The 14,297-nt window shown below is 37.6% G+C and overlaps 1 long non-coding RNA gene across 9 annotated transcripts in view; it reads left to right on the forward strand.

Moving 5' to 3' along the window:
- The window catches only part of LOC127866224 (uncharacterized), a 207,073-nt gene that overhangs the window by 7,127 nt on the left and 185,649 nt on the right, over positions 1 to 14,297 (forward strand). For 5 of the 9 annotated variants that reach the window (XR_008042894.1, XR_008042900.1, XR_008042902.1 and 2 more), the window contains exons 3-7: positions 191 to 2,188; positions 3,722 to 4,257; positions 4,908 to 5,034; positions 6,305 to 8,139; positions 9,807 to 10,012. This is a non-coding gene — a long non-coding RNA (uncharacterized LOC127866224). The remainder of the gene's footprint in view (positions 1 to 190; positions 2,189 to 3,721; positions 4,258 to 4,907; positions 5,035 to 6,304; positions 8,140 to 9,806; positions 10,013 to 14,297) is intronic. The other 4 variants (XR_008042895.1, XR_008042896.1, XR_008042897.1 and 1 more) reach the window with 4 other exon arrangements.

A 14,297-nucleotide genomic window follows, 5' to 3' on the forward strand; every position in this document is an offset into this window, starting at 1 on the left:
CATTAATTTTCATTAATTGCTATTTAGGACAAGGCACCAATGAAATGCCAAATTAGAAATTCAGATAATTATGTTTTGCTGTTGAAAACCTTCACATCCAATCAAGAGGCATATATGTAGTGTATTATACATTGTAATATAAAAATGTATTACAAGTTCATATCCCCCACTGTAGTGTTGTTGTTTTCAGGAGAGCACCAGCATTGGTATCGAGTTGGCCAAGCAACAGCACAAGTCCGGCCTGCAGGAGCCCCAATACAGAACCATCCTTTCCCTCCCCTGATCCCTAGCTCCTCCCACTGGACCTCTGGCCACAAAGGGTCAGCATCGTTACACAAGTCTGTTCTGCAATAAATCCTCAGCACGTCAAGTTTTCACGCGCTGTTATGAACAACCAAAATGTCCGCGTCGAGATTTCCCCAAGCAAGCCCGAGTAGTTTTGTTTAGCTCTAGTGCCCGAGTGGGATGAGTGTTACAGAAGCGAGACGTTATAGCAGTACATATGGTAACGCAAACAGTTAACGCTAACAGTTAGTTCTCGCTGTGGACATCATGAAGAATCTCACAAAGAATTAAACGTTGAATAATTTGTTTCATTCTTTATAAGACACAGGGTTTGCACAGGGCTTGAAAAGTGCTTGAAAACCAGTCCTAGGCTTGAAAAGCCCTTGAACAAAGGTTGGCCTTAAAACAGTGCTTGAAAAGTGCTTAGTTCATGTAAAAAAGCCTTGAAAAATTATTTCTGCTCAAAATTACTGTTATCATGGCTTTAATTATAAATTTAAATCGTTCTTATGGGAAATATTACCAAAATGTATAATAAATTCCTTCGCGCAAAAAGTTGAGTACGAAATATAAGTTTCGTACAATATTGAGTACGAAATGTTATGTGTACACGTCACAGATTATAATGCTACGTCAGAGGTTCTCCATTGTGATCAATTTTCGCGAGTGAAAACGCAGCAATGGGGAAGTGTCGTTTCAAACCAGGGTGGTTAACTGAATATTCCTGGGTACAGAAAACAAATGACATTCGAAAAGCACATTGTTGGGTCTGTATGAAGACCATTGATGTCGGGGGTATGGAGGAAAGCGCTTTGAAAAGCCACAAGAAAGTGAAAACCCTCAAAGAAAACATGAAATTGAGAAGCAAACAGGGTTCCTGGGATGTGTTTTTTGTTAAACAGGAAGGTACTATTGTTAAAACTGTTAAATCTAAAACAGACTTAAAAAACAACAGCCCATCTGTGTCGAACCAGGAAGGCACAGCCACATGCAGAGAGTGTGCAGATAGAAGATTCAAATTCCAGGACCTTCGCAACTTTCAGCTGTAGTATCAAACTCGCAGACATCCATAGACAAATTCGTTTAAAAAAATGATATGTTGAACGCGAAAGTATTTTGGGTATTTATACCGTTTGCACACAACCATCCTTTAACTCCAATAAAAACATTACAAAGTTTTTTCAGGTTGTGTTCCATGACAGTACCATAGCAAAGCATAATTATGTGGTTGTTTTGGGGCTAGCTGAACATTTCAAAACTGTACTTGATAGTTCTATAACTTAATTAGTGGACAGTACTCAGTGTCTCAGTACTCAGTGTCTCAGTACTCAGTGTCTTTTGATGAAAGTTTAAACAAGAAAGACCAATCCAAGCAAATGGAAAAGGCATTTTATTTAAAGGAAACTAACGTACAGTTTACGGACTTGAAAATGAATATTTGGTCTTGGAAAGTCCTTGAAAAGTGCTTGAATTTAGGTTTGAGATTTCTGTTTGAACCATGAGACATCTATATATTCAGCAAGGAACGAGAGCAAATCAAGGAACAATCGAAACGATTCATTCAGAAGTGTTTCTGCTGTAAATAGTTAGGACAGTAGTAGCGTTACGGACTGTCCTCAGCGCACAATTTATTTATGTGGTGCGCCTCAGACGCGAATTCCGCCCATTATTGAAAACAAGTTGCTAAAAGTAAACACATCCGGTTTTGTTACGAGCACTTTGCACTCCGAGCCAAAAGGGCATTGCATTGAATTGAGACTAAAGAAGGCTTGAAAACATGACCTCAGTTTTGTTGTATGGTCCAGTAGCTCTTCGACTCTCAACCTGAAGTTAATCAGAACTCAAACTCGGCCCTTAACAATATCCACGTGGCCAGCATATCAGCTCAGCTTCTGAGCTTCAGGTGAGACCGTACAGTGTTATTAATTGTGTCAAAGATTGGGCCTAAATTCAGCCCCATTCCTCAAAAAGTTTTTTATAAATATTTACTGGTTAAAATTTACTATGCAATATTTGCCAAAAAAAGTGTTTGATAGGTTGCAACAATGAGATACTTGCCTTATTAAGCCCTATAAGTTGAAACTTAGTACAATTAAAATACACATCAAAAATTATAAATTGTTAAATATTTGTGTTCACGTATAACTGATTAAGATTTTTATTTAAATTAGAAACCTGATGTTTGCAAAGACAAAATCACTATTATGCACTGCTTTCATATCCTTATGCACACACTTTCAACGCCAGTGACTAAAGTTTACATCTAAGGTCTGTCTTACAAAAACAATGGCATAAAATGTAGACATCAACTAGTATCGATTCAATATCACGTACATATAATAGATTTAACCAGAATAGGCTATAATTACTAGTATAACGGCCCCTGGTAGCAAGACAGAGTATCATATACTTAATTCACCATAGACTTTCATCTGTTTTTGCATTTCTGTCTAATCCATAGGTAAAACATGTGTGATCAAGTACTCATATACTTACAGTATCGTGTCTTATGATTTGTTGTATTGTCTATCCTTTAAAGTTGTTTAGTCTTGCGTAATAAGTTATGCACATTTAAATGTGTACAGTCTTATATTTTAAGTTGTTTAGTGACATGTTAAAGTTGTATTGTTTTACAGTTAAAGTTGCAGAGAATCACATTTAAAATTATATAGTCATACATTTTAAGTTGTTAATTCTCACATTGTTTTAGTCAAAACTATTAAGGGGGACAGTCTTGCACTTAAAATTACTGAAGTCATGCCTATTTTTTTTATTTATTTTTATGCCCCCGGTAGGGTGGCAAAATAGCAGTTAAACTGTATGGCAGTCCGTCCATCTGAAAACTTTAACATAGGCCATAACTTTTGCAGTAATAAAAATCGCAATTTGATATTTGGCATGCAAGTGTATCTTATAGAGTTGCAAAATTTAAGTGGTGAAAAGTCAAAGTCATCCTTCAAGATTAAAGGTAAAAACAAATCCAATTGAAGTAACACACTTAATAGGGAGATAATTTATATTTAGCATTTGGCAGGTACAGATCATTTTTACAAGGGAAGTAGTATTTGTAAAGGGTTATAATCAAAAACAAAAATATATAATCAAAGCAGCGCAGTAGGGGCATTGTGTTTCTGACAAACACATCTCTTGTTAAAAAAAGAATTACACATTGCTATGAACTGTACTTTACTATGTATTTTTCGTGGTTTTAAACCCAAAAATTTTAATATTAAGTTTTTTGGGCATAACATATTGATACAACGCTATTCTGAGTTCTTATTGGTAAAACAATAATTGCAATATTCTAAATATCAATTATAGACGCAACGTTTGGCATTGAAGAGCAGGTGTGTTAAGTATTTTGTTGCAGGGCAAATTTATTTGTCACTAAGTCTAAACCAATCGGGTTTTAGTTTACTTTCTATTTTCTTTTCAGCAAACACTATAAGCCGCCAAGATAAAAACATCGTTGAAGTGAAAGTCGATGACAATCCTGACCCCTTCGCTTAAGTAATTCAGCACAAAAACGTCTTGTGTCAGAGTAGCAAGCCTCCAAACATCTTCTCCCATGTTGGCTTCATCAACACTTCTTACAGCGGAGCCTTGACGAGTTCGACTTCCATCCCAGCATCGATGTTGCTTAGCAACAATTCAATGCTGGGAATCGACAAATTGTTCTAGACGAGTCGCTTACACAGAAACAATCTGATCCAACAGATAGAGCAGGTGTTGCGTGACTTGTCCCTTATTGCGACTGACCTCGATAAGTTGCTCTCGAATAATGTTAACCTTATGCCAGTATGGGATTGACGCCATTTAACAACAGTTGTTGTTGAGAATACCCAGGTTTGAGGTGGCAACTTTGGCGTCGGGACTCGCTCCATCTCTGTCTATGGCCTGGTCAAAGCAGCAGCAGCAGCAATAAGAACAACAAGTAGTATCTGAGCGGTGCTCTGGTGTACGGGGCTTCATGTATGTGCTTAAAGTGTCATCCCCAGAATATCCTGTGCAGATTGCTCATATATTAAGTCCTATTAAGGTGTCATCCCAGAATATCCTGTGCAGATTGCACATACATCAAGTCCTATTAAAGTGTCATCCCAGAATATCCTGTGCAGATTGCACATACATTAAGCCCTATTAAAGTGTCATCCCAGATTAGCCTTTGCAGACTGCACATACATTAAGTCCTATTAAAGTGTCATCCCAGGTTAGCCTGTGCAGGCTGCACATACATCATGTCCTATTTTCCAAGAATGAGGCTCATATAGTTCACTTAACATCAGTCCTTTTTCTGCCTGATTGAAGAAAAGCTCCTAACATCAAATGTGAATTATTCGTTTTTAAATTGATCAAACTTGGAAAATAAATAATAAATAAAAGTTGATCTGATATCAATTTTAGTCATAGAAGGTCAGAACATAGTTTTGTCTATTTTTGGGCCAAAATTCAAACCCTGAACCAAAAGTTTCTCCTTGCATAATTAAAATATCTGCTTAAATCGAATTGTTGAATTCTCTTTAATTTGAGTAAAAAAATATTTAAATGCATTCAGCACATTTAAAAATTGTTTTCTTCATTTATTTTCAATATTTAATTTAATTCCTGCATTTTGTTTTAAGAGCCTGTTCCTCCTGGTCCAGGACCTTTGGACAAATGTTCAAATAGTACTACCCACAGGATGAAGCCACTCTGAATCCGGGGCTCCATACTTTCTTGGCCAGGGGCCAAGACTACCTCGTCAATAAGGTGCGTTGGTAATTTAATTTACCATGTATAATTTGTAGTGTTTTACTCCAAATGTCAATAAAAATAGTTTGTGTGTGTTTAATATTAATAAAACTCTATTCATACTGCTAACTAAAACAAATCATTTATGTAATTGTAAACTATTTATAATAGCTGCCATTTGTATTGCCTTGAAAGGGCTTGATGGGAGTGGAAGCATACAAATTTGTCCTTGTCTGTAATTTTCCCTGTCCTTCCTTTCATCCTTATTTAAGTCCCAAAGGGACATATAATGTTTGTATCAAGTGTTTAGTTTATATCTCATTTGTATGAAGATCCATCAAACATACTTTTTTCTTAAATATATTTTTAATCAAACAACATTGATTGACTTCTGATATAACTGATGCCATTATTGCGAATATTCAAAAAGGAACATTTGTTTGCTTTTGGGGTAAGACAGTCAATTATTGTTTTCAGTGGAGTGAGGAAGTTTACATGTTTCCGCAGGTGCTCGTAAACATATCTATTTTCTTACTTTGCTGAGAAAAAGAATTCACGGTATTACCCCAAAAGCTAACAAATTTCCCATTTAAGTTAAATTTACAAGTACTATTAACCCATTTATGCCTAGCGTCTGGAAAGAAGGCCTTGGTCAGCAGCGTAGACCTGATTAATAGAATAAGTACAATAAAAAAATATTAAATGTTTAACCAGATGGTTTTCCTTCTTTTTGTTATGCAGCAAAAAATTGGCTAATAGATAAATAAGCTGTGATGTGGAAAAATGGGGCCTTATGCATGTGCTTAAATTGTTGTCACAGATTAGCCTGTGCAGTCCACACAGGCTAATCATGGACTACACTTTCCTCTTAAAGGTATTTTTCATTGAACAAATAATCCTCTTTATGAAAATCCAGTCTAGTCAGAAAGTACCCTCCCTTATTAGCTTATGTGAATTTCACATGCTTATCTGGGACGACACTTTCTGACATTAGTGATCCGCATATTGGCTTATGAAAATACATCTCTGAAAATGGAGTAAAGATAATAGATATAAATGTACAGATAAGTATAGCATTAGCCAACACTTTTCTTGTTTTAATACAAAATGACTTAATTGTATTTATTTTTATGCTATTAAAAACAAGGAACCAATAAAATGCCAGATTAGAAATTCATGTTGTTGAAAACCTTCACAACCTGTCAAGAGGCATAGTTTGTTATAGATATAGATAATAATTTAATTTGTTACAAGTTCCTATCACCCACTGTGTTGTTGTTGTTTTCAGCAGAGCACCAGCATTGATATCGAGTTGGCCCAGCAACCGCACGAGTCCCGCCTGCAGGAGCCCCAGTCCAGAACGACCCTTCCCCTACCCTGACTTCTAACTCCTCCCCCTTGACCTCCTGACTCAAAAAGTCAGCATCGTTGAATAACTCCGTTCTGCAGAAAATTCTGAGCATGATTCTGGTCTGAACAAACACAATGCCCACGTCAAGTTGTCCACACATTAGCCTGGGTAGTTCTGTTAAGCTAGAGTTCCGCGTGGGCCTGAGAGGGACGAGTTTTACAAGCACGAAAAGTTATAGCTGTAGTTATGGTAACGCTAACAGTCAGTTGTTGCTGTTGGACATCACAACAAATATCCTGAAGAATAAAAAGTTCAATAACTTGTTCCAATCTTTATGGGACAAACAGAAATTGGACGGGAGAAAATCAAGGAACAATAAAAGCGTAAGCTTTCCTAGTGGGATGCTTCTGCTGTTGATAGTTTGGACGACAATAGGGTTACGGACTGCCCCAGATTGTCCTCTCAGCGGCCAAAATATCATAATAGAACGGACTTTTGGCAATGTTACCGACAAAGAAAGGCAGTAATGACTTGGTTGTGAATACCCAGAGCACGATACATCCATGCTGACACAAAAAGGCAGTAATGACTTGGTGGTGAAAACCCAGAGCACGCTACATCCTTGCTGACAAAGAAATGCAGTAATGACTTGGTTGTGAATACCCAGAGCATGCTACATCCATGCTGACACAGAAAGGCAGTAATGACTATGCTGTGAACACCCAGAGCAAGATATATCCATGCTGACACAGAAAGGAAGTAATGACTATGCTGTGAACACCCAGAGCAAGATATATCCATGCTGACACAAAAAGGCAGTAATGACTATGCTGTGAACACCCAGAGCAAGCTACATCCATGCTGACACAGAAAGGAAGTAATGACTATGATGTAAACACCCAGAGCACAATACATCCATGCTGACACAGAAAGGCAGTAATGACTATGCTGTGAACACCCAGAGCACGCTACATCCATGCTGACACAGAAAGGAAGTAATGACTATGCTGTGAACACCCAGAGCAAGATATATCCATGCTGACACAGAAAGGCAGTAATGATTATGCTGTGAACTCCCAGAGCAAGATAAATCCATGCTGACACAGAAAGGCAGTAATGACTACGCTGTGAACACCCAGAGCACAATACATCCATGCTGACACAGAAAGGCAGTAATGACTTGGTTTTAAACACCCAGAGCACAATACATCAATGTTGACTCAGAAAGGCAGTAATGACTTGGTTGTGAACACAGAACACGATACACCCATGCTGACACAGAAAGGCAGTAATTACTTGGCTGTGAACACAGAGCACAATACATCCATGCGGAAACAGAAAGGCAGTCATGACTATGCTGTGAACACCCAGAGCACGATAAATCCATGCTGACACAGAAAGACAGTAAAGACTTGGTTGTAAACACCCAGAGCACAATACATCCATGATGACACAGAAAGGCAGTAAAGACCTTGTTGTAAACACTAAGAGATCCATACATCCATGGGGTGTGCCACAGCCCGAATTACGCCCACTATTGTGAACAAGGTGCTTAAAGTGAACATGTCTGGTTTTGGTATGAGGACTTAGCACTCCAAGCCTAAAAGGCCTCGCATTGAATTGATGCAAGAGAAGGCTTTGAAAAATAACAGCAGTTTTGTTGTGTGGTCCAGTACGCCCTTCGACTCTCAACCTGAAGAAAGCAGAACTCAAACTCGGCTCTTATCAATATCAGCAAGGCCAGCATGTCATATCAGCTTCTTGAGCTTCAGGTGAGACCTTACGTGTTAATTATTTTGTTGAAATAGGGGCCGAAATTCAGCCCAATTATCATCTCAAAAAGTCTATATCCATGATTACTGGCTTAAGTTCTCAATTCATGGTTTCCTGGAAGAAAAATAATGTTTTGATAGGTTGCAACATTGAATTAATCAGAACTCAAATTCAGCCTTTGGCAATATCCCGAGGCCAGCATATCAGCTCAGCTTCTTGAGCTTCAGGTAAGATCATACAGTGTTATTCATTTTGTCGAAATTGGGGCCAAAATTGAGTCCCATTCCTAATCTTAAACAGTTTATTTTTTCCATAATTACTGGCTAAAGTTCTCAATTCAAGATTTGACCCCAAACAATGTTTTAATAGGTTACAAATTGAGTTTGTTTCCTTATGCAGCTCTATAAGTTGAACCTTTGTGCAATTATCTTGATAGCACTTATTCTATTTTTTTAAATTATGTTTAGCAAAATCTACAACCATTTTCCCAATTAAAATCAAAACACTATGATTTTTTACGAATTGTCCCAATCCAAAAATGGTTAAAATAAACTCTGCACAAAGCTAGTCCCTAGTTATAGCACATATAAAAGTTTTTTATCAGAATAACAGGCGAAGTTTAGGGGGGAATATAGGAGTGAACTTGTCTGTCGGTCTTTCGGCCTGTCTGTCGGTCCGTATTAAGTGTCCGCTCTCTAATTCAAATAGTTTTCATCCGATCTTCATTAAACTTGGTCAGAAGTTGTATCTACATGATGTCTAGGCCAAGTTCGAACATGGGCCTTGTGGGGTTAAAAACTAGGGCACGGGGTCACTTGGTGCGTTTTTAACATTCTGCATGTTGTCCGCTCTCTTATTCAAGTAGTTTTCATCCAATCCTCACCAAACTTGGTCACAAGTTTTTTCTAAATGATCTCTAGGACAAGTTTGAACATGGGCCATTCCGGGCCTTAAAAACTAGGTCACCGGGTCACTTTGTGCATTTTTAACATTCACCATGTTGTCCGCTCTCTAATTCAAGTAGTTTACATCCGATCTTCACCAAACTTGGTCTGAAGTTTTATGGAGATGATCTTAAGGCCAAGTTAGAACATGGGCCTTTCTGGGTGAAAAACTAGGTCAAGGGGTCACTTAGTGCATTTTAAAAATTGAGCATGGTGCCCGCTGTTTTTGTGAAGACGACATGCAAAATATTATGTATCAACGGGGCTTGTGGGGGTATTCGTCACATCTGTGACAAAGCTCTAGTTTGCTTATTTCACTAAGTTTAATTTCTATTTTGAACTCACATCTATTGTTTCTTATTAAATGCCATACAGTTGTATTGTCTCACATTTAAAGTTGTTAAGTCTTAGGTATAATTCATATACTGTCACATTTAAAGGTGTGCAGACTCACACTTAAATATGTAGATTGTAACATTTATAGTTGTGTTGTCTCACATTTTAAGTTGCTGAGTATCACATTTAAAATTATGTAGCCTCACATTTAAAGTTCTATAGTCACACAATTAAAGGTGTACAATTTCACATTCTAAATTGCTCAAGTTATGCCTGTTTTTGATTTACAAAAAATAAATACACAACACATGTATAACACCTTGCTACAAAACCAAAAATTCCAATTTCAAGTTGGTGCGCGTAAAAATTGATTCTACTTAATTAAGAAATTCAGCACGAAGACATCTTGCGTCAGACTACCAAGCCTCCTATCAATATCTCCTCCCATGTTGGCTTCATCAACACTTCCAACAGAGCCTTGGTGAGTTCGACTTCCGTCTCAGCATCGATGTCGCTTAGCAACAATTGGATGATGGGCGTCGACAAATTAGGCCGGACAAGTCGCTCAAACTGAAACGATCTGATCCAACAGGTAGAGCAGGCATTGCGTGACACGTCCGTTAATGTGACTGACCTCATTATGTTGTTCTCGAATAATGTGAACCTTAGGCCTGGAGAGCAGTTTGCGATTGATGCCATTCAACAACAGTTGTTGTTGGCAATTCTCGGGTTTGGGGTGGCGACTTCGGCGTCAGGACTCGCTCCATCTCTGTCCATGGCCCAGTCACAGCAGCAGCAACAAGAAAAATAAGTAGTATCTTAGGGGTGTTCTGGGATATGGGGCTTCATGTATGTGCTTAAAGTGTCATCCCAGATTAGCCTGTGCAGACTGCACATACATAAAGTCCTATTAAAGTGTCATAGTCTTATTAAAGTGTCATCTCAGATTAGCCTGTGCAGACTGCACATACATAAAGTCCTATTAAAGTGTCATCTCAGATTAGCCTGTGCAGACTGCACATACATAAAGTCCTATTAAAGTGTCATCCCAGATTAGCCTGTGCAGACTGCACATACATAAAGTCCTATTAAAGTGTCATCTCAGATTAGCCTGTGCAGACTGCACATACATTAAGCCCTATTTTCCCAGAATGAGAGTAAAATAATTATGTAAAAGCCTTCAGCTCATTTTAAAAGTCTTTTCGTCATTTATTTTCAACGTTTATTTAAATTCTTGGATTTTGTTTTAAGAGCCTGTTCCTACAGGAACCTATGCAATCATAGATCCGTACCTAGCTGAACAACAGGCTGTATGGTCAGCTGGTCCCAGACGCCCAGTGACACTTCCTGGCCCAGGACCTTGGGGCAAATGCTCAACTATACCTACCCGCAGGGTGGAGCCACTCTGAACCTGGGGCTCCATACTTTCTTGGCCAGGGGCCAAGTTTACCTTGTCAAAAAGGTACATGTAGGTTGGTAATGTACATGTAATTAACTATTTATAACGTGCAGTGTTTCACTCCAAATTTTAATTCAAACAGTTTGTGTTAAATATTGATAAAACTCTATCCTGGCTGCTAACTTAAACAAATCATTTATGTAAGTGTTAAATATTTATAATAGCCGCCATTTGTATTGCCTTGAAAGGGCTCAGTGGGGGGAGGCGTACACATGTGTACTTGTCTGCAATTCTACCCGTACTTACTTTCATCCTTATGTCCGTCCCACCTTTCTAGTGTTGCACATAACTTATTATAATAATAAATATTAGTTCCAGAGGGACACAAAATGTTTGTATCAAGTGTACAATATATAGAAGGCTATGTTTGTATCAAGTGTTTAGTTTAAAGCCCATTTGTATCAAGATCCTTCAAACATACTTTATTTCTTTAATATTGTTTTCACTCAAACAACATTGATTGACTTCTATTATAACTGATGCCATTTCAGAATGCATTGAATTATTTGGTTTACAGGGACACATTTCTGGGATGCCCTTAGGTTTTTCTATCTGTTCACAGAGGCCTTATACTCACAAGTTCAAGCCCAGTGAGCGATGTTCACATTATCAAACCCTGCATATCAATAGGTAAGTCACCTTGCCATTGCAAAACTGGCCACTGTGGCAAAGCATTCAGGAGACCCTGTTGTAATAGCCTAAACCTTTTGATGCAATAAAGTTTTCACAAATACCCTATAGGTAAAACCCAATACAAACTGGGGTCTCTGCTCTTCAATAAATTGACCAGTTTATCTAATCTAAGTTTAAGGGTTCAGCCACAAACTACTTTATCTTATAAAGAAATGTGAAGACAGTGCACAAGTTCAAAGCTAAACCCTCAAATTTGCATTTAAAATTTAACATCTAGAGTTATATTAAACTCAAAACCACAACAACAACAACAGCAAACAATTTCTCAGCAGGTACCAACATATCTGACTCTTTCACTCTTTACAAAATCATGTTCCATATGAACTGTAAATATGGTTCTTAAACTAACATTGAATTACAAAGAGGGATCAGTGCTGTTCGTACCTTTTAGTTTAGGGGGGTATACAGGAGTGTACTTGTCGGTCTGTTTGTCGCTCTGTCCGTATTAAGTGTCCGCTCTCTAATACAAGTTGTTGTCATCCAATCTTCACCAAACTTGGTCAAAAGTTGTATCTAGATGATCTCTAGGCCAAGTTTGAACATGGGCCATGAGGGCAAAAAACAAGGTCACGGGGTCACTTAGTGCGTTTTACACATTCAGTTTGGTGTCCGCTCTCTATTTCGATTACTTATCATCCGCTCTTCACCACACTTGGTCAGGCTTTTTATATAGATAATCTCTAGGCCATGATCGAACATGGACCATGCTGGTCCAAAAACTAGGTCATGGGGTCACTTAATGCGTTTTACACTTTCAGTTTGGTCTCCGCTCTCCATTTCAAGCACTTATCATCCCCTCTTCAAAAAACTTGGGCAGAAGTTTTATTTAGATGATCTCTAGGTCATGTTCGAACATGGGCCATGCCGTGCGAAAAACTAGGTCACGGGGTCATGGGTGCGTTTTACACATTCAGCATGGTGTTCCCTATTTCAAGTTATTTTCATCCGCTCTTCAGGTGGGAGAGTTCGTCACGTCTGTGCCAAAGCTCAAGTTTTTTTAAAGTTAATATCTTCTTGAGAGAGTATTGTGTTGCCAGGGTTGAACCCGCATTTTGATACTTGATAATTTTTATGAAATGCTAGTTAATTCTTGAAAATAGTTGTCTTAATTGACACATGACATGCTTAATTGCAGAATCCCGGGTATCAAAGCCTTGAGCTTTTTTTGAAGCATTTGCACCAGCAACAGTCATCATCTCGAGTTACTGGCATCTCTATGGTGTGGAACCCTCCGTCTTTGAACATCATAACAGCACATGAACCAGTGGCACTCATCATCTCAAGATTCTGGTATATCCATGGTGCAGGACCCTCGGTCTGCAAAGATCATGCAGAGCGAACCTCAGGTGAGTATTCAAGTCGTGTGAATGTTTTTAGCATGCCCCCAAGTCCACAGATGTGTAGATTCATGTAGATTTACCTGTGTCCGTCCATACGTGCATCCAGTTGTTGAATTTGTATGTCAAGTCTAAACTCAAAAAGTATTGCTTCTAGTTTGATTAAAACAAGATATTTGCAAAACTGTGAACTTGCCTTCTTTTGTATTTTGGTTCTTTTTCTTTTACATAAGTGGAATTTTGAGACTAAAGTAAAATGTGGGTGCATGGTGGCAAACCCTTTTTACTACTTCTCAAAAGATATTTGAGTCCAATGGCAAAATGTATCTTCATCAAATCTTAATCCAAATTGTTTGGTAATAAAATGGTCATACTTCAATATAAATATGTATTATCAATTATTATTTTATAAATAGTCTCAGGACCTTCATTTCCTCTATGGATTCAAATCAGATTAGTTGTAAAACCTTGAAATACCAAGTCATGTGCTTGTTCTTGTTTTTTTTCATCGGTATCAAAAATAAAATGAAATACTGGCGTTTACAGTAACAAGTATTTCTTGTTTTCAGATGCCATTTGATGAAATCAAACCATTCAATCAGAAACACAGCCTGTTGCAGCAGTTGTTACCATATTGACCCCAGTCAAACCTAAGAAGTCCATAGATAAATACTTTTTTAGATGTGCTAGTCTTTACGTACCTCCTGGTTTGTTCAGCACTTACTCTGACTCTTTGAATTTAATGACGGGTGAAAATGAATGACCTTGTTCAGTTCGAAATGACACATCACAACAATTCAAGTGGAAAGCCAGAAAGTCATGTCAACAGCCACATTTTGTATGTGTAACAGCCAAGTTGTTTTCAAAGAAAAACAATATTTTACATTTTATTTTTTATTTGACCAATGTTTCATGGGAATTATGATGCTGTCAGTCTCTTTATGTTGAAAGTTCTGGTTAAAAATAGCATGTTAATTTTTTTTTTAAGGCACACATATTGCATTTATATCCAATGTCTTTGTCTGTATAATGAATTTTTCACTACATATTTTGATCCTTATAATGGTAAATGTATGGGAAAAACAATTTTATCAAAGATATTCTAAGATTGTCAAGTCTGTTTAAATGATGCTGGTAACTTTGACAAAATTGAAAAAAAAGGAGTATTTTCATATTATAAGATATGTTTCAGTTGTCTGTTTTTACCCGTAATATAGATAAGCTAATTTAATGAATTGTTCACGAAGGTTTATAACTTTTACGCTTCAGCTTTTTCTGTCTTTTAATCCTTCCGAAAACAATACTAGTCAATTTGCTGATTTGGGTCGGTATTCGATCATGAATCTTGTTTAGTAGCATACTATTTCATTGGAATAATAATGCATTCT

Source organism: Dreissena polymorpha, chromosome 2, assembly GCF_020536995.1.
Source record: "Dreissena polymorpha isolate Duluth1 chromosome 2, UMN_Dpol_1.0, whole genome shotgun sequence".
NCBI classification, from domain to species: domain Eukaryota; kingdom Metazoa; phylum Mollusca; class Bivalvia; order Myida; family Dreissenidae; genus Dreissena; species Dreissena polymorpha.